Source organism: Rhodamnia argentea, chromosome 9, assembly GCF_020921035.1.
Source record: "Rhodamnia argentea isolate NSW1041297 chromosome 9, ASM2092103v1, whole genome shotgun sequence".
Taxonomy (NCBI): domain Eukaryota; kingdom Viridiplantae; phylum Streptophyta; class Magnoliopsida; order Myrtales; family Myrtaceae; genus Rhodamnia; species Rhodamnia argentea.
The window spans coordinates 3,322,568-3,342,178 of NC_063158.1; positions in this window are offsets into that span (position 1 = coordinate 3,322,568).

Consider the following 19,611-nt stretch of genomic DNA (forward strand, 5'->3'; position numbering starts at 1 on the left):
AAGATGAAAACAATAGGATTATTGCTCAAAACCCCCTAAACTCCACTACTGTGGCCCAATAGTCCCAAACTTTGATAAGTCATAGACCAACCCCATGAACTTAGGGCCCCGTTAGCAACAGCTCTCAAAACTTGAGTTATTCCCTTTTCAAGTAATACTTACGGTGATTTAGAGGGAAAAACTAACTGCTGCTGCTGCAAAAAAAAAAAAAATACTGAAAGCTAACAAGGTAAAACTAACACTAAGGCTAGTTTGGAAATAATCAAAATGTTTTATGAGATGTTTTTACAATAAGAATAATCCTTTTCTACTATACCTTACTTTAAAAAAGAATATTGAAAATAATATCAAGCAGATGGAGTATTCTCAAGCAATCGGCAGCCGAATGTACATCACGAGCTGCCCTAGACCAATATTCATACTCGGAGGAAAACTGAGTTGATATACAGGTAATCCCGATCACGGGCATTGGAATGCTCTATTGAGAGTGTTGGGTTATCTGAAAAGAAACAAAAACTACGTTTTGCAAGTAGGCAAATATCAAGTTGTTTTGAAAGGCTATGGTGATGCTAACTGGATTTCAGATTTTGATGAATCGAAATCGACTAGTGGACATGAGTTCACGCTAGCAGGCGTCGTAGTATCGTGGAATCCTCAAAGCAAACTCTCATAGTGCTCTCCAAGATGGAATCTGAGTTTATTCCTTTGGATAAAGCTATTGAAGAAGCAGAGTGACTTTGATAGTTTTTAGAGGATGTTCCGTTACGGTCAAAACTGGTGCTTGGAATATGCATGCACTAGACTAATCAAGTAGCGAATGCAAGGGCATATAATATGATATATGAAATATGACGACAAGTCTAGACACATTCGTTGCGGATATAATACCGTAAGGCAATTGCTCTCATATGGAATAATTTTTTTAGGTTTTGTGAAGTCAATGGAAAACATTACGGATTTACTAAAAAAAGGTTTGTTGAGAGAGCAAGTAAATTGTACATCGAGGGGAATGCGGGTAAAAACCTTAACTCAATAAAGAGGTTCCCAGGTGGAAACCTAACCTGGCTATTCGAGAATTGCGCATTCAATTCAAAGATGGATTGTGGACTAGGTGCAATAGGGTAACGTAAATTTTGAAAACTCCATTGTGAGCAATGTCTCACATTCCTATGATGCTACAATGCTTCCCACAACGGTTTAGGGGTTCACTATGTGTTTAATGATTCACATAGCTTGGATTTCAAATTCCTAGTGAGGTATGATAGGATTCCTTTAATAGGAATGCACCTATATGGGTGGAGCTGGCTGACTCTATGAAAAACTCTAAATGTTGTTAAGAAAACCTCCCCTAATTTATTTTGATTACAAAACTATCCCTAGTCTTATTGAATCTAGTAAATACATTATTATATTTTAATTCAGGTGATACACATGAGGAAAGAAGTTTATATTGGCCTTAGTGGGATATTCGGACTCAAGACAAGAATATCACGTGTTTGTTTCTGAAGGGGTTGAATCATGTCATCCAAATTAAGTGAAGTGACACTTATATAGATTTGGTCACAACTTTGAATGAAGACTTATGTGCAAGCAACAACAAGGATTATATTAACTTCCAATTTAGTGTTATCTCTATTTAGATTCTGAAGACTGATTTTGTTTCTAATGACAGTTTACATTAAGATTTGAAACTTTTCTTATTTCAAAAATCCACGTTTGACATATGCTGTATATGGTTAAGGAATTTGTAATCTTTGAGTTGAAGATAATTCTACAACGTATCGTAGAAAATCTCAAGTTGAAAGTTACCTATCAAGAAACAAGCCGATTTCCATATGTGAAGAAATCCACTTATGAAAGCTAAAGATTTGGTTGTACGGGCGACCAAATTCGAAGAGTTCACATTCTGGTCACTCAAGGGCTACTGTGTTTTTTAGACACAGTCTTGTTCAATTAAGATTGATGACGTCCATTCAAAGATTGAATAGCGATCCTTCGAAAACCTGTCCAACGGCTAGTTTGGAGGTGAAAGAATATAAAAGAAGATCATACTTGTCTTTGTAAGCTTTATACTACAATCTTTGAGACGTTTTGTAAGAGTGATTGAGAGAGGATAGTGTGATCTATCAAAGAGAGTACCATCACTTGTTGTAAACTCTCACCGATTCATCTAGTAGAATGCAGCTTATCGATCGTCAACATGGGAGAGTGGACGTAATTTTCATTGAAACCGAACTACTATAATTTTAGTGTGCAATATTCTCTATCCCTAAACTATTCTTATTGTGTTTGATAGAATATCGCAACTCGGTGTTTAGATTCATAAACTGCATACCTTTGGATTTTGATTCCGTGTGATATTTGACTTGATTATTTAGTCAAATTAAATTAAAATCACATATTCAACGTCCTCCGGGTGATATTGCTAGATACAACAAAGGCTAGATTTTCTAAAGCACGCATGAATCTTGAGAGGTTTAGGGCTGAAAGAATGAACACAATAGAGAACCAATCTTGATTCGAAAATACTCTATGTGAGGTCTATTGTTTGGGCTTACACCAACAATTGGCGGTTCAAGGCTTAGTCCATCGACTACTTAAGTATGTCCGATAGGTTTTCACTAAAGAAGGTTCAATGCGAAAGTTGCCTATTTTTATGCAGTGTATTTCCACGTGCACACTTAAAATTACTCGAGTCAGAATGTTTTGTTGATCCATTATATGGGAGATTGTTGTAATTATTATAGATTAAGGGCTCAACAATTGCCTAGACACGTCTCCCTAATTAACATATACTTTCAGTTCACGTGACTTTTCGTTATGGTGTAATTTTTGACTTTAATATTGTAATATGAAGTTAATGTCTCAACTCATGTGAGGATAACTGACATGACTCTTGAATACACGTCCTTTCGATTTTCTAGAGATGTTTGCCCTGTCTATAAATATACATGTCTTCTTTGTTCAAAACAAAGAATTCTAGGAGGACTACTCCGAGAATTCCTCCTATTTCTTTTCATTCGTCCTCTAAGTGTGCCGGTTTTAAGAAGTGTGCGACAACTCCTGTTTGTATAGTGTTAATGCAAACGAGTTTGAGGTGTTGTACCTTGGGAGTCATAGTTTGTGAAACTACTTAACACCATTGGCCGAAACTAATCGTCTTAAGAATATTTGATTAGCCATACCTCATCTCTTATTTAATTCTTTTGAAGTTTATAGCATAAAGCAAATATGTAGTTGAATTGTAATCAAGCATCTTTATTTGTAAAGCTTATATAAACATTGGGTTGCTCGTTATTATATTTGTTATCGCTTTCTCAAAATATATTTTCTAGTTACAACAAATGGTATCACCTTACGTGTATATGCTACTTATCCCAACAGTGACAAACGGCGACACTGTATAGCACGCTTCCTGGCTGGCCCCTCGCCAATCCGCGGTTGGTTCACCTGGACCGAAGGCTGTGAACTGCCTCTGATATTTTTCCTTTTTTTGGGGGGTGTTAAGGGCCTCTCACTCCCTGTTTCTCTCTTGCGCCCTCACCTCTTTCATTTTTTCGGAGTCATGGAGCAAACGAGGAAAGAAAGAGCAAATCACCGAGCTTGAGCAGATCTTCAGAGCTCGAAAGGCAAACTCGCGGACTCGGAGATGATGGCCTAGGCCGAACAGAACAGCTCACGGTCCATGCTGTTCAAGACTATCCGACGTTGGGACCTCATCGAGGTTTGGAATGAGCGTACAATGCTTCAGAATTCCAGATCGGGTGGCCTAATGGGTTGGCTCACAAGAATTAGTGATCTTTCCTAAGTTGATGGTCCGACATGGACCCGTAAGCAAAAATATCCAACTTCAAGATGAAGAGAAATGCACTAAGAAATACAGATGCAAGATCAAGCAAAATCACAGTTTTTGTTTAGAGGTCAAATCGTGTTCCAGTTTTCTGATTGAAGGAATGAAAATTTTTTACGCGAAAATTTACGTATCGATACCAATGTTCGAGTTGAATTCAGCCATTAGGGGATGTAAATGTTTGCGACATTTGCTGCGACTGATCTCTGCTTGTTCTGAACATGATGCTAGGCTTGACGAGAACATTTCGTCATATTTCCTAGACTCCCAATTCTAGTCCAATAAGGACAGCCATGAAGAATGAATAGACTTGAATGCTATCCCTCCTATCTTCTAGACAAAGATATGGGAGTTGGCGGTAATGTTTACTTGATAGCTAGGCATGCCAAGAACAAGTGCTTGGATGGGACTCGTGAATTGTAAATGGAACAATCTAATGCTTCCACTCGTTAAAAACTCTAGAATTTATTAAGATGCAGGACATTGGAGATCAGAAACTTATCATCTGCCAAAAGTTGTTTCTGCATACATTGAGGATGCTAGTCCTTAGCCCCACGTACTTGTTCAATCGAATTTAACAGACATTGGACTCCTAACCAGGTACTTTCCAGAAACCCACTTCAGGTAACCTTGGGTGTACTCGCCAGCCTCGTGAGTGGAATTGACACGGCGGAAAGTGACAGAGTATGTCTCTTTCTGGTGAACTTCTAAGAAGTTTGAGTCTGGCAGGCCTCACTCTGATAGACACACCTTGCGGGGGAATGACCGTCACGACATAAGACGAAGAATCTTTGCCAACATTAGTCACGGTCCTTTGTAAATGCCTGTGGCGGTCCGAGTACAACTGAAAATGAAGGGTAGTGCAGCTCTGCCTCGGAATACTTGATACTCTAGAGCATTTGGTTGGTTTGTGAGTGATCATCGACACTTGCTTGTCTGTGTATCCTAGACCACATAGTTAGGGTATGTAATCGTCGGGTTGAATGTCGTAAACCAAACCTGAATCAATGGCCTTTCGTGGATTGACATGGCCAGCCCCAATGGCGAATAAATCCATAGGTTGTAGTCTTCATCAAGGATGGCTCCTGAAGGGAACGAATCCCATAAACATATGCAGTGGATTACGCAGAATTAACAAGCCCCAGAATCATCTTGAATCACCGATTGGAGAAATACATCACAGAACGGACGTACTTCATTTTCTATAGATTAAATGTTCCTCTTGCAGTCCCTCGAGAGATCGTTCGTCTGTTTGACATTTGGGAGTTGAATCGCAATTTGTCGTCCTTTTTCTCTTGAGAAGGAATGACGTTTTTCTCTATTAAAGGAACGACGACCAAACAACGTTCTATAGACTGATTCTTAATCACGTTTAAAAACGATAACTACCTTTGACAGTTATCTAAGAGGATAAAGGGCTGAGATAGCATACATGGGCGGACCATGATACTCCCATGCACCCTCGTTTTCCGACATCTCTCACTCGCCCATGAAAGGCTATCAATAACTCTCATTTGCCTATGAAGGGTCAACAATTCTCACTTGCCCACGAAGGGTTAAGCATAACTCTTTCTTTTTTGCAAAGTTCATAGCAAGAAATGATCCATGCGACTAGCATACTACGAGAGCTTGTTGCCATACATCCGTTGGGAGTATATAGCAGCTTAAATATAGGCATATTAACTCAAAGTAGATCCAGTATGCAGTACCCTAGATTAATCAGTCACATTCACATCATATCTCTCTTGATCTCTTTAAAGCTTTCATATGCATTGTATTCACAATCATGATTAAACTCAAATAATCATAATTGATCGATCTATGAAAACAAAGATAGAATGTGACACCAAAAATAAATTGATCTTCCTCTTCCATTAAATCTCTCAATCTCGGTTCAGCTCGATTTTCTAGAAATGTCCCATTAAATCAAATCAATCTCATGACTATTGACAACATTCTAAGATAGCAAACACTGAATAAAAATCTTGAGAATAAGTGAGAGTCATGAGGCGACTTAGTTGAGGAACTCTTATTCTCAAGAGTCTCACACGGCTTGAAAGTTGAGATCAAACCTTTTGCCAACTCTTATTGGTCGTCCCATGCATACAAAATATGAAATACATATTACGGTATTCTCTCTTTTCTCATGTAGCATATGTCTTTCCATTTAATACCGTACAAATGATAGCTCATACACACTCAATGTCTAGCTTGAGTTCGCAAATCTACTCTCTTTCAAAGAATCCATCAGAACTCACATCTAGCATTAAAGACGGATAAAGTGAAATATATGGGTTATTTCACTTTCGGATATAATAAACATTATGACCTCATCTTAACACTCTGTTAAGACGACATCTTTATTTTAAGCTCGAGCTCTCAATTATCACCTATATAATGAGCTTAAAATTATCTCATCTCTATTTATCACACAATAAATAGAGGCGATTACCCGTGTGAGTGGGCTAATCTTTCATCCGTCCGACATACCTTATCAAACATAATACACTAAGCATTAATATGCATAAATGTCGGACTAACTCATATGCATCAATAACGACAATAAATATCATTAATTGTGAACTTTGAAAATATAAATATCTAGTACTCCAACTTCTATGCACTTCTAGAGATTTCAAAGTAACTAATCCATTTGTCAACACATGACCAAGGAAAAATATCTCTAGGAATTGCCTTCGTCACAGGATCTGCTATCATTTTATGCGTAAATATGTATTGTATGTTCACATCTTTTCGTACAGCCATGTCTTTTACAAAAAATTCATGTTTATATGTTTGATCTTGCAGTGGATCCTTAGTGTATGCTTTTACTACTTGACTATCATAGTTAACTAATAATTGAACCTGTAGCATCCTTAGCAATACCTCAATGATCCAAACATCTCTTAAGCCAAACATTCTATTGTATTGCTGCTGATAACACCACGAGATCGGATTCCATCGTGGATAAGGCTATATACGTTCTTTCTTACTACCGCATGATATGGCGCTAACATAAAGTAAGAATGCAAATCCAGAGATAGAATTTCTCTCATCTAAACACCATTCTCAGTCAACATCAGTATAGCCTTCAAGGCATAGATCTCTATCTTGATTACTCGGTGAATAATTAGCGGTACTATTCAAATACCTTAGAATTCTATTGATTTCGGTCTAAAGTGCTTGACCTAGATTGGATTGATATCTACTCACCATTACAATTACATAACAAATATCAGGTCTTCACACCCATAGTGTACATTAACCTTTCCACATCACTAGCAGATGGAACACTTTCCATTTTTCATTTGTTTATGAAGTCTTAGGACACATTTTGCGGCTCAGGCATTCACCTCTTACAATAGGAGTATCTTTGGGTTTACTCTCTTACTTACGAAATCATTCAAGGACTTTATCTATATAAGTCTCTTGTGAAAGAGATCACAATCTTTTTGAAAAATATCTTGAAATCTTAACTCCAAGAATCTATGCAGATTTACCCATATCTTTTATCTTAAAATTGGAACATAACCAATTCTCGATTGTATAAAAAAAACTTCATATTACTCTTAGCAATTAGTATATCATCAACATATAATGATAAGATCACAAATTGATTTTTGGATTTTTTGATATATACGTGATGATCTTCATCAATCATTACAGTCATATACCATTATGGCATTACGAAAAAGTATTTACCATTATCTCAAAGACTTCTTAAGGATATATATATCGATCTCAAAAGTCGACATACAATTTCTTGGCCTTCTATAACAAACTCAGCGGGTTGTTTGATATAAATTTCTTCTTTCATTTGTCCATTGATGATTGCAGTCATGACATTCATTTGATGTAATTCAAAAATCCATACTAATCACTATCGGTAAAATAAGGTGAATTGAGGTAAATCTTACCACAGGAGAAAAAAATAACTTCTCATAATCAATTCCTTCTTATTAATTATACTCTTTCACCACAAGGCGAGTCTTATATTTTTCAATTGAGCCATTAGCCTTTCGCTTTATTTTGAGAACTCACTTGTTCCTAATGGCATTGCATATGTTCGGAAGATTAAATAATTTTCAAACTTGATTTGATCTCATTGACTCCATCCTTTTTTCCCTTGCTTGTATTCACTTTTCTTTATCGGGGCAAGTTAGAGCCTCATTTATATTCCTTGGCTCATCCTCTTATTGTGGAGTGACCATGAAAACTTTACTTTCAATGTTCAAATGTCGATGAGTCGATGGAGAATGCTATTGCGACTTGTTTGCCAAATTGGAGATTGTATACTTAGTACATCATGCTCGATTACGCTCCCACTCGGCGACTTATTCGCTATATTGGAGATCGTACACTTAATACATCATTCTCAATTACGCTTCTACTCGGATGAGATAATAATGATATCTTCATATCAAGTAGTTGCAATTGAGATTGGTCCGAAACAAATTCCCCGTTTCTCGCACTGCTCCTATTTGGATGAGATGCCTAGTAAAATCATTATCACTATTCAAGATTTCAAACAGAGAATAGTTTTCATCTATTTCGCCATTTGTCGGAAATTTATTGATTAAGAATGTGATATCTCGTGATTCAAATTCAATTATACCTCCATTTTCTTGCTCACCTATAAACACATATCCTTTCAAGTGTTTTCAGTATCTCATGAAGATACTCGTTTTATCTGTAGGGTCTAATTTCCCATACATGTGGGAGGACTCCTGTGTCTAGGAAGCACAACCCTAAGGTCGAATAAAACTCAAATTTTATTTTTGACCTGTCCACAACTCATATGGAGTAGAATTGATTTAGAAGGCACACAGTTAAGTATCGGGACATCAATCAACAAAACTTTACCCCGGAAAGTGATAGGCAAATTAGCTTGTGCTATCATAGACCTAAACATTTCCATGCCTTCCTCTCACATTTATTGAACCACATATGTCCGAATGGATCAACCGCAAAGGAAACTTAGCTCTTGTTTCTTTTTTAAATGATTTTCTCATTGTTTTTCCCACCAAGTAATGCTCACATAACGGCAAATCGACTTTTTCAATATTGCCTAATAAGCTCTCTTTAGCTTATCCAAATATTCTCCATTGGCCAATATGATTCAGCCTAGCATGCCATATATTCACATCATCTCAGAAGATGTAAATAGGGAATAACTAACATTCACATTATTGTACTTAAAAATCAGTATAATGAAACAATCCGGAACCATAATAACTTGTTCCCAACGACAAGTCATCACCATCGTTATGAAGGTTCAAACTGAAATCAAGTTTAACCCAAACTAACATGGACACTAAACTCTGTTTAGTTTTTGGAGCATTTAATACATCATGTAGGAGCAGGATGCGACCACCACGCATATTCAATTAGTAGATGCCAATTCCTTTAACTTCTACTCAGGAATTGTTTTTCACATTTATCTACTTTGCTCCTTATGGAACTCGTTGAAATTTCATGAATGCATTTTATCCTTCATTACATGGTCTGTGGCCCATAAGTCTATAATCCACAAATGATGAGATTCATCCACGTAAACCGAACCGGAGACATAAATAACACTTTAAGTGCACAAAGGGTTTCTAACTCCTTTGGCTCACCACAATCATGAGCAAAGTGGCCCTTTTTGTCACAGTTCAAACATTTCACCTTTGAGACGTTTTTCTTGAAAGGAAATTTTCCTTTCCCATGTCGGTTAAAATTTGATTTTTATCTTGAAGAATTTATTCCCTTGTTCTTTCACTTTTTGAATCATCTTGACGCTTATGCCTAGAGCACGCAGCCCCATTTGAGCTAAAACTAGCATAATAAAACAACGATTTCTAGTTTAGCCACTAGAAAATAGTTCTCCTCTAACTCAAGACGACACATAGCATCCTGAAAAGTCTTTACTTTTATTGTGGATCAAGTGAATTTTCATACACACCTAGCCATGGGGGCAAAGAACGGATTACTGCTTGCATTTGCTGCTCATTAGTCAAAATGTGGCCTGCATCTTACAGTTCACTTATCGTGTTTGACATACTCCTCGAAAAGGCATCATATAAACGTCAAACCTTATAGTGATTTGTCTCGATTTGGTGACCGATGTCTTATTAAACTTGGCTTTTAATGCTTTCTACATGACTTTGGCATTTTCAGAATCCTTAAACTCTTGCATGATATCATTTTTCATGCTACTCAACAACATAATGCGAGCAGTAGAGTTCATTTTTTTTTTTATGTAGCAAATGCCTCTTTATCCCTTTCTATGTGATGCAATAATTCCATCTTCAAGTTCTTCCATAACTAGGTTAAGAGCTTCTAGTACTTCTTGCTCTTATAGCACAAACTGGATTTTCATATTCTAGTTTTCGTAATTTTCGCTGTTCAATTTCTCTCATTTGTTTAGCTTAGCTACAATATTCTAAACTACTGTACATGAAGTTCTATAGACATGTATTTTTGAAGGATTCATGCCTAACATTTACGCATCTATTTTATGCTAATTAATTATATTAATGAATAATTTCACATAAGGTCTCGGATTCAAAAGTTCATGATGTTCCCAATCATCATCTAAGAATTCTCGTTTGAAATTATCATTAATATAATAATTTATGTGAAATTGAGTTCACTAAAGTTACTAAAACTTTATAGAACTTCTCACTCGAATAAAGATCATAAATTATATGATGATCCCTATATCTTGTAATCTTAACATGGCATAGCATGATTTGAACTAATATAGAAATAATTCATGGATCAAATCATACTCTGATTTCACAATACAAGATATAAATAGCAAGTATATTTAATTTCATGAAAAACATTCATAATATTGGGGTAAAAACTTAAATTAACCAGCTAGGGGCAAAAATGTAAATTTTGGCACAAATCGTGGGACAAAAGGGTAATGCACGCGTCCAAGGGGAAAATTGACAAATCACTGCACAAAGGGGGCAAAACCAGAATTTCTGGCGCAGAGGGACAAAATGAGTATCTCACTATTAGGGGCGTGCCACTTACGTGCTTCAATTTGCACGATCGGTTCTTTTTTTAACAAGAACAATTGTGTATTGAATTTAAATAGAAAAGTTAGTGTACTCGAGTGGTCTAAGGTGCTAGAGTCAAGTTCACCTCTTTGGAGTGGTTGTGGGTTCAAAACCCCGTGCGGTATCCCTCGCTTAACTTCTTCTATTTTTGTTTCTTTTTTTTAAATAATAAAAGAAGACTCTCTCCTACATGGGCTCCTGGGCAATTACCCACGCCGCTAGCTATTGTCCCCTTGTTTTTTTTTCTTTTTAACAAAGGAAGGGGGAAGAGTGGGTTACCCGGAAGGTCCGCCCGCTGCCCAAGCGGCAGTTTCCTTTTTTTTTTTTAATTTACTTCCCATGCACCACACGCTGGTCTTCTTCTTCCTCACGCAACAACCTCTTCGCCTATTGTGCCGCTCCTTCCACGATCTGATTCTCCTCCGACAGCCCACCATAAACCAAAATTAATAGTGAGTTTTGAAAATCACGTTGGTGCAACCACGTAAGTTCAAGATTCAACGAAAATAGTGAAGTAATTTTTTTGGAATCGAGCGAAAACCACTTGGACTCAAAAACTCTAACCGCAAACTTTCTTCGCGAAATTCGTCTTTGGCGAAGAACCAAATGTCGAAACACCTTAGGGCTTTTTTTCCCCATTACGAGTCGAATCCATTGGTCCAAAGGCAGGCCGTGACTTGCCGGAATTTGGCTGGAATCGACTAAAAATCCCGTCGGCCAGAAAAGCCGCAAAAACCATTTACCCAAAAATCCCATGAAATTCCCCAAAATTCCGATAATTCAACTATAAACAAAGACAAGATCAAAATTCAAGAACAAATGCTCTGATACCAATGAAGGAAACGAATCCTATAAACATACGCAACGGATTACACGTAATTAACAAGCCCTAGAATCATCTTGAATTGCTGATCGGAAAAATACATCACAGAAAGGACGTATCTCATTTTTCACGGATTAAATGTTCCTCTTGCAGTCCCTCGAGAGATCATTCATCCGTTTGACATTCGGGAGTTGAATCGCAATTCGTCGTCCTTTTTCTCTTGAGAAAGAACAAATTTTTTCTCTGTTAAAGGAATGACGACCAAACGACGTACTAAAGATGTGATTCTTATTCACGTTTAAAAACGATAATCGCCTTTGGCGATTATCTAAGAGGATAAGGGGCTGGGATAGCATACATGGGTGGACCATGGTACTCCCATGCACCCTCTTTTTTCAACAAGTCATTTCTTATGATAGCAGGCTTGATGGCCGCGGGCGTCCAATGAGGATGAACCCTCTTTACTAAAGTTGCTATTCCGCCGAGGTGAGGGCAAGACACAAAAATGCTAGATTCCATTTTGAAGTTGAACTTTGATTTTCTTTCATTAGTAATAGAAAAAGGCCATGCGGCCAATATGTCTATACTAGGACCAATTATGTTGGGTTTTAGAATGCTCGGGCTAGCCATGCCGGAGCCTCTCGAGGACAAGTCGGCCACCGAAGGAGCTATCGGGTTTCTGAACACGGTTCCTTTGAATACAATAGTGGCGTAGGATGTTCGATTGAATCGATGTATGTTTTGATGTTCATACCAACAAAGTAGCCGACTTCAGATGCTGGGAGGACAAAAATTTCAGGGGAGATATAAAATTCATCAGCTTGTTAACTCATCAAAATCAAGGCAACCCCCTTGGCGTTTTCACTATTTGCTATTGGTCAAGAACTCCATCGCAGAGGACTACTTTCCCCTTCACATCCACTCCTTCTAATGATCCTTGGGTACAAAATCTAGCCCCTTCTTTAGTGATCATCCCGGGATACACGAGAGGCGGAAAGTTTGAGGGGAAGTGTGGTTGGTATAATGACTCACCATCGTACTCCACTCCATTTTCGAGTTTTATGGTGGCAACAATGTCCTTGTCAATGGTGCTTACCCCAACAGTGAGGACCCAAGGAGCATCGTTTGATAATGTGCTTGGTAAATTACCGGAGTTCCTAGTGGATGCACTCACAAAGACACCGTTCCGAATGGCTACAAATGCGCCTATTGCTGCAACATCTTCATAAAAAGGAATGGAACTAGCTCCTAAGGAGAGAGAGAGAGAGAGAGAGAGAGAGAGAGAGAGAGAGAGAGAGAGAGAGAGAGAGAGACAGAGAGAGAGCACATCAACACCATCTATGATTGCGGTGTTGATTGCTGCAAGTATGCCCACCGTCATGCAGAATCTTTCGGTCCACACTTTATATATTGACAAGTGAGCTTTCGGGGGGTCATCCTCGTAGCGATGCACCCGGCACTCCCGAGCATGTATACGGGCTTAACAAAAGCTCACATAACCGTGCTAACAGTGTGAGTGCTGTGCCCCATATGATCCACCGGAGATGCGTTTTGCTTGTCATTAATCGAGATGTGAAAAGATCTCGCTCCAATCAGTTTATTATTGCATTCGGAAGGTTCAAAATTGCACCTTCCTTTCTACTTAGCTAGTGGCGGCGGTATCCCCTTTCCCCTAAAGGAAAGATGGTTGGGTGATATTTTACTGTCCTAAATTCCAATTATGATCTCCTTCCCCAAATTTGAACCCCTCCAAGATCCCGGTTGCTATGGTAAGCCTAGGAACTAGGGACTATGTGTTGTTTGGAGGTGATACATTTTCTCTGGATGAGCCGACACGAATCATTCCTTCTTCTCCATGTCAGCTACTTCCTTCGAAGTCAATCTTGCCGTAAACCAAGTCATCACATTTTGTTAAGCGTAAAGCATACGCTGTTGGTTTTCCGATGCCTGGGTGCTATCATGCAAGAAAGAAAGGTGTCAAGAATGAATCTTTTTACCCTCGGAGAGAATTTTGTTAGTAGGGTGGCTCACATGGACTATGAAAATTTGCAAGTCGCCGGCATGAGCAAGCTTAGGACCGACATTCAAGAGTAGGACAACAAGGCCGAGGAGGGGGAAGGAAAGCCATTCTAGGTGCTAAGGTGGGAAGTGAATTAGAAGCTGAATTCGAATATGTGTTATATGGATATTTGTAACAACTATTTATAGCCTTAGCCAACTCTTCTTTGATATTGTATGATACATTGCAACGTCATCAAAATACTATGCCCAATAATTATTACGTAGAAAAATCAAAAGGCCTAACCTAATGTGCGGGTTTCTTCTTACGTATTAAAGTAGATCTAACATTTACCAAAAGGTCACAGAATTTTGGTGGGTGGGAATTATCCTTGAAAAAATCCGTGTGACTTCCTTCTTCGTTCCACATTTTAATACTTTATGTAGATTTTAAAACGTTTTCTGTCTACATCATTGGACATACAAGGCATTATATGTCAACTTTTAATAGATCGATGAATCATATCTTCTAATTGTGTACATCACATTTCGATTTGTTATTTAGAGATTATCATGTTCAATTTTATTATGTTAGTATGAACACTTGTGTTGATTTGTTTTGAATTAATTATGGGCATGAGCCAAAGTTAGGGTTTGAGGGCGGTCTTTCTCAAACTATTATGTAACGGAGCATATTTGAGCCACCTTTTGTAATCCTTGATTCTATAGTGCATTTCGCTTCTCCTTTCTCCTTGGTTTTTTCCACAAGAGTTTTCATGTAAATCTTTGTGTTCTTTCCTTCTTCTCAGTTTAAATTTCATTTTAATTTCTGCATTGTCATAATAATCTGGTATCATAGCCTTAGAGTTTTTCGATCTTCTGGTTGTGGCTTCAAGTTCAATAACTTGATATATAGAATTTGAAGGCACAATTGAGCGCTGAATTTGATATGAAGGATTTAGGTTCAACAAAGAACATTATAGGCATCGAAATTTGGCAAGATCGAAAAAGAGAAAATTGTATCTTTCCCGGAAAAGCTACATTGAGAAGGTGTTGGATCGTTTTGGCATGAAAGATGCCAAATTGGTAAGTACTCATCTTGCTACTCACTTTAGATTATTAGCTGATTTATGTCCACATACATATAAGGAAATAAAATATATGTCACATATTCTATACTCTAGTACGGTAGCCTTATGTATGCTATGGTTTGTACTCGATCCGACATCCGTTAGCGTGGTAAGTAGGTGTTTATCATGCCTAAGAAAAGTTCATTGACAATCAATGAAGTGGATTTTGAGATATTTGAAGGGTACTTCAAAGATTATGGTTTAGAGTTGGGAAAACTAGTGATACTCTTACATGATATATTGATTCTGATTATGTTGGTGACATTGATAAAATGAGATATTTGATTGGGTACATCTTTACTATTGGAAGTTGTGCAGTTAGTTGGAAAGCTTCTTTACAGCATACAATTGTTTTGTCTACTACGGAGGCAGAGTATAAGGCTATTATAGAGGTAGTTAAAAAGGCTATATGGTTAATAGGCTTATTTGAAGAGCTTGGTGTAGATTATGATGTTACTGTTTTTCATTGTAATAGTTTGAGTGCTATAAATCTTATTAAAGATCGGATGTACCATGAAAGGACAAAGCACATTGATATGCGGTATCATTATATTCGAGACATTCTAGTTGATGGCTATATTAAGGTCTTGAGGATTGGTACGTAAAACAATCCAGCTAATATGTTGATGAAGTCTTTGCCTATTGCTAAATTCAAACATTATTTGGATTTAGTTAATGTTTTCTGCAACTAAATTTTACTCTAGTGAAATGAGAAGATTGTTTGTTACTTATATCTACTTGAGGAATTCAAGACAAGGTGGAGATTTGTTGATATATCTTGAATAAATTATGCACTTTGGCCAAAGTTAGGGTTTGAGGGCTGTATGTATGTATGTATGTATGTATGTATGTATGTATGTATGTATTGCTCTTTCTCAAATGATTATGTGAAGAAGTACATTTGAGGCACCTTTTATAATCCTTGATTATTTAGTGGATTTTGCTTTTCCTCTCTCTGTGGGTTTTTTCGCAAGGGTTTCGACGTAAATCTTTGTGTTCTTTTCTTCTTCTCAGTTTTCATTTCGTTTTAGTTTTCGTATTGTCATAATAACTTACTTACTTTTCTAGGAACATTGTGGAGTTAGTGTTTTACCATGCTTTTCTTAGTATGGCAACATATGTGTAGGATATGCATCGTTGGCATCTAATGACCCATATCTTCTGTCACGGAATGTCCTAACTCAAACAAGTGGAGAGGGTTTTTTTTACCTATGATATTTATGTTGAGCCTTCTATCCGATCTCCACAACATCTCATCCAAATCTACCAATGCTCATTACAGGAATTTCGAATATCTCGATTGATTGATCCAATTTCTAACATGTTTCGTCCATACTTAGTGATGTGCCTTATTGGCGTATGAATTTGTTTTAATAAAACCAATAAAGGATTGATGGTCAAGCTGTCACACGTCCATTGTGGTCATTTTGCCAATGGAGATTGCTTACCTTAACCTCTAGCCAACTCATTTTTGATTTTGTACCATTCATTAAATCTGTTGAGCCTTCTATCCAATCTCCACAACATTTCATCCAAATCTAGCAATGTGCATGAATGTTTTGATCGATTGATCCAACACGTCTCATCCAAATTTAGGGACTTGCAGTATGAATATATTAATTTGGTTCAATCTAACCAATAAAGGATTGTTGGTCAAGTTGTCACATATTGATTTTGGTAATTTTTCCAATGAGGATAATTTACATTAGTCATGTTCAGCTAATCTTTGATTTCGTACCATTTATTGCTAGGTAATTGTGCCACCTCCCGTGAAAGGAAATGGCCGTGCACTATAACAAGAGAATTACTGATTCTTCTAAGACCAATAAAGGATTGATGGACAAGTTGTCAAATGTAGATTGTGATCATTTTCCCAATGGAGATAGCTTACCTTAGCCTTAGCGAGCCCATTTTTGATATCATATAGTTCATTAAATCTTTTGGGCCTTCTATCCGATCTCCACAATATCTCATCCAAATCTAGCAATGTGCATTATAGGAATTTTGAATGTTTCGATTGATTGATCCAATCTCTAACACATCTCATCCATATTTAGTGATACACATTATGGATATATGAATTTGATTCAATCTAACCAATAAAGGATTAAAGGTCTAGTTGTCACATGTCGATTTTGATCATTTTCCCAATGGGGATTGCTTACCCTAGCCTCGGTTAGCTCATCTATGATTTCGTACCAATCATTGCTAGGTAATCGTGCCACCTCATGGGAAAGGAAATGGCCGTGAAATATAAAAAGTGAATTACCAATTCTTATAAGAACAACCCTTATTCAGGGATTTGATGGCTAAAAAATCAAACAAAGGGGCAATTACAACTGTGGATTATGAAATCTTTTGCATGTTAGAACTCTAATTACAAGAGTGACGATAACATATTCGTAACCAAGATCAGTTAAGACTAAGGGATTAATATCCAATTGGACCATATAACCCCCCTAAGAATTAAAGCTAATGATGAAGTTCCGTTGCCAATGAGTATAACTAAGCAAACACTTACAACCTATATTTTCTTTGGTGCTCCGATTTGTCCCCGAACAGTGAGCACATAGCGGGATCTCTACCCTTTGAATTAGTTTATAAAGATTTGGCCTTATTTGGTAGGTGAATTTCAATAATTGCGAAACAAGAAATTTTAAACCACCAAAGGAAAGAAAGATTTGAAATTAGGCTCCATTCGTTTCGCGGAAAATGATGTCTTTTTTGGAAAATAGTTTTCAAAAAGTCATTTTTCAAGAAAAGGACAATATTTTCCGACGTTCGGTTGAAACCCGAAATTGATCTAAAAAATATTTTTCGTCGTTCAGTACAAAAAATCAGATTTGATTTTCCTCCATGCATTTCTTTTAATAAATTTTCTTTTTTATTTTTTATTTTTGTCTTTAATTTTTTCTCATTTCCTTTTTATCTTTCATTTATTCATTTATTTTTTTCCTCTTCTTTTGCCGGTTGCAGCCGGTGACTAACTGCAGGTGGGCTCGAGCCTCGCCATAAGCCAGCGAGGCTCGAGCTCGCCAGCTTTGGGCGAGGCCTTGCTGGTTGCGGGCCATGGCCGTAGAGGATGACTCGCCTCAATAGAAGGAAGAAAAAGATTAAAAAAATTAGAAATATAGTATTTATTCAAGAAAATAAAAAATAATGAAAAAGAAAAGAAAAGTGAAAGAGTGCAAGAATGAAAGATGAGGAAAAAAAATTTCATCGTTGTTGCACGAAATTTGCACGCAAGTAGAGGGGTGAAGCAAAAACTAGTTCTTCTGCTTTAAAGAAAAAAAGACGAAGCTCCCCCGTCTCCTCCTCCTCCTTCTTCCTCTCAACTCTTGGCTTTTCCTCTGTGGCCTCATCTGAAAAATGAAAAATAGTGATCATCCCGTTAATAAACTCAAAATAATGAAAGGAAATGTGCTTAATAGCCGTTCCTGGGAAACACAACTTCAGGATTAGTCCTTTTAGGGGATTAATTAATATGGTGAGGTGGGTTGTTTTGTGGAGTTTAATAGTAAGTAAAACTAATACTAGACTCACTAAGAAAGCCAAAATAAAAGTGAATACAATTTTTAGATAATCGAATGGGTTGGAGGCCAATGTAGGAGAGAGAGAGTAGCACCATGAGAGAAACCCCCGAACAACACTCGGAGAAGATGAGAGATCAAGGTAAGTTCATGAAGAAAAGCATAGGCTTATAAAGATTAAGCATTTGTTATTTTTGGTAGGTTTGCAGGATTAAGCAAAACCTTGTTTTAGAGCTAGCAATGAATGCCTAGCTTTTTGGTTGAGCAAACACTCAATGTGAACTCGATGAGCTCGGGACTTACCCCAGCCTGGCGAGCTCGAGCCTTGCCCAAGGCCAGGTGAGCTTGAGATCACCCAAGGCCAACGAGCCCCGAGGCTCGAGCTCGCCTACCATCGAGGGGGAAGGAGCGAGATACGGCTTCAAAATTAGTCCGAGTTGCTTTGTGGAATTTTATGATGAGTAAAACTTAGAATAGGCTCATTAAGAAAGCCAAATAAAAGCTAATACGATTTTGAGATCATCGAATGGATTGGATAGCAATGTAGGAGAGAGACCTGGCTAGCCAAGTTTGGCTATTTCGTGATTAATACCACGAAATTTGCATAAAATTTGCACGCAAGTAAAAGAAAAGGGACATACTAACATGAATGTGGTGGCGTGTGTTGTTGATGAGACGAAAATTACGTCTACTGCTAAAAAAATAAAAATAAAATAAATAACGACAAAGCTTTCCTGCCTTCTTCTTCTTCGCTTATGCATCTTTAGCTTCTTCCTCTGTGGCTTCATCTAAAAAATTAAAAATAGAGGTCGTTTATTTAATAAACTCAATATAATGAAAGGGAATAAGCTTATATGTTTGCACTAGAACAACTTGTTTGATGGTACACCTTGCACATGGCCATGTGTGATTTTGATATCTTGCCAACAGCTATGCCTCTAGCACTCCCGAGCACATCGACGGGCTCCACAAAAATGCCCATAGCTATGGTAGCCATCATAGTCCTATCCCCTACATCATCAATCGGTGAAGAGCTGTGAAGCCCTTGAGCCAATTAATTTGTTATTACATTCATTGGGCTTAAAATCACACCGCCTTTTCCATTTTGCCGATGGAGGCAAAAACTAAGCATAGTGAGAGAGGGATCCTCGGATGGTACGTGTAGAGAATTTGTGTTGGATTCTCCGAGATGGTAGAGTTGTTCTCGAGCAAAAAGGAGTGGTACCAT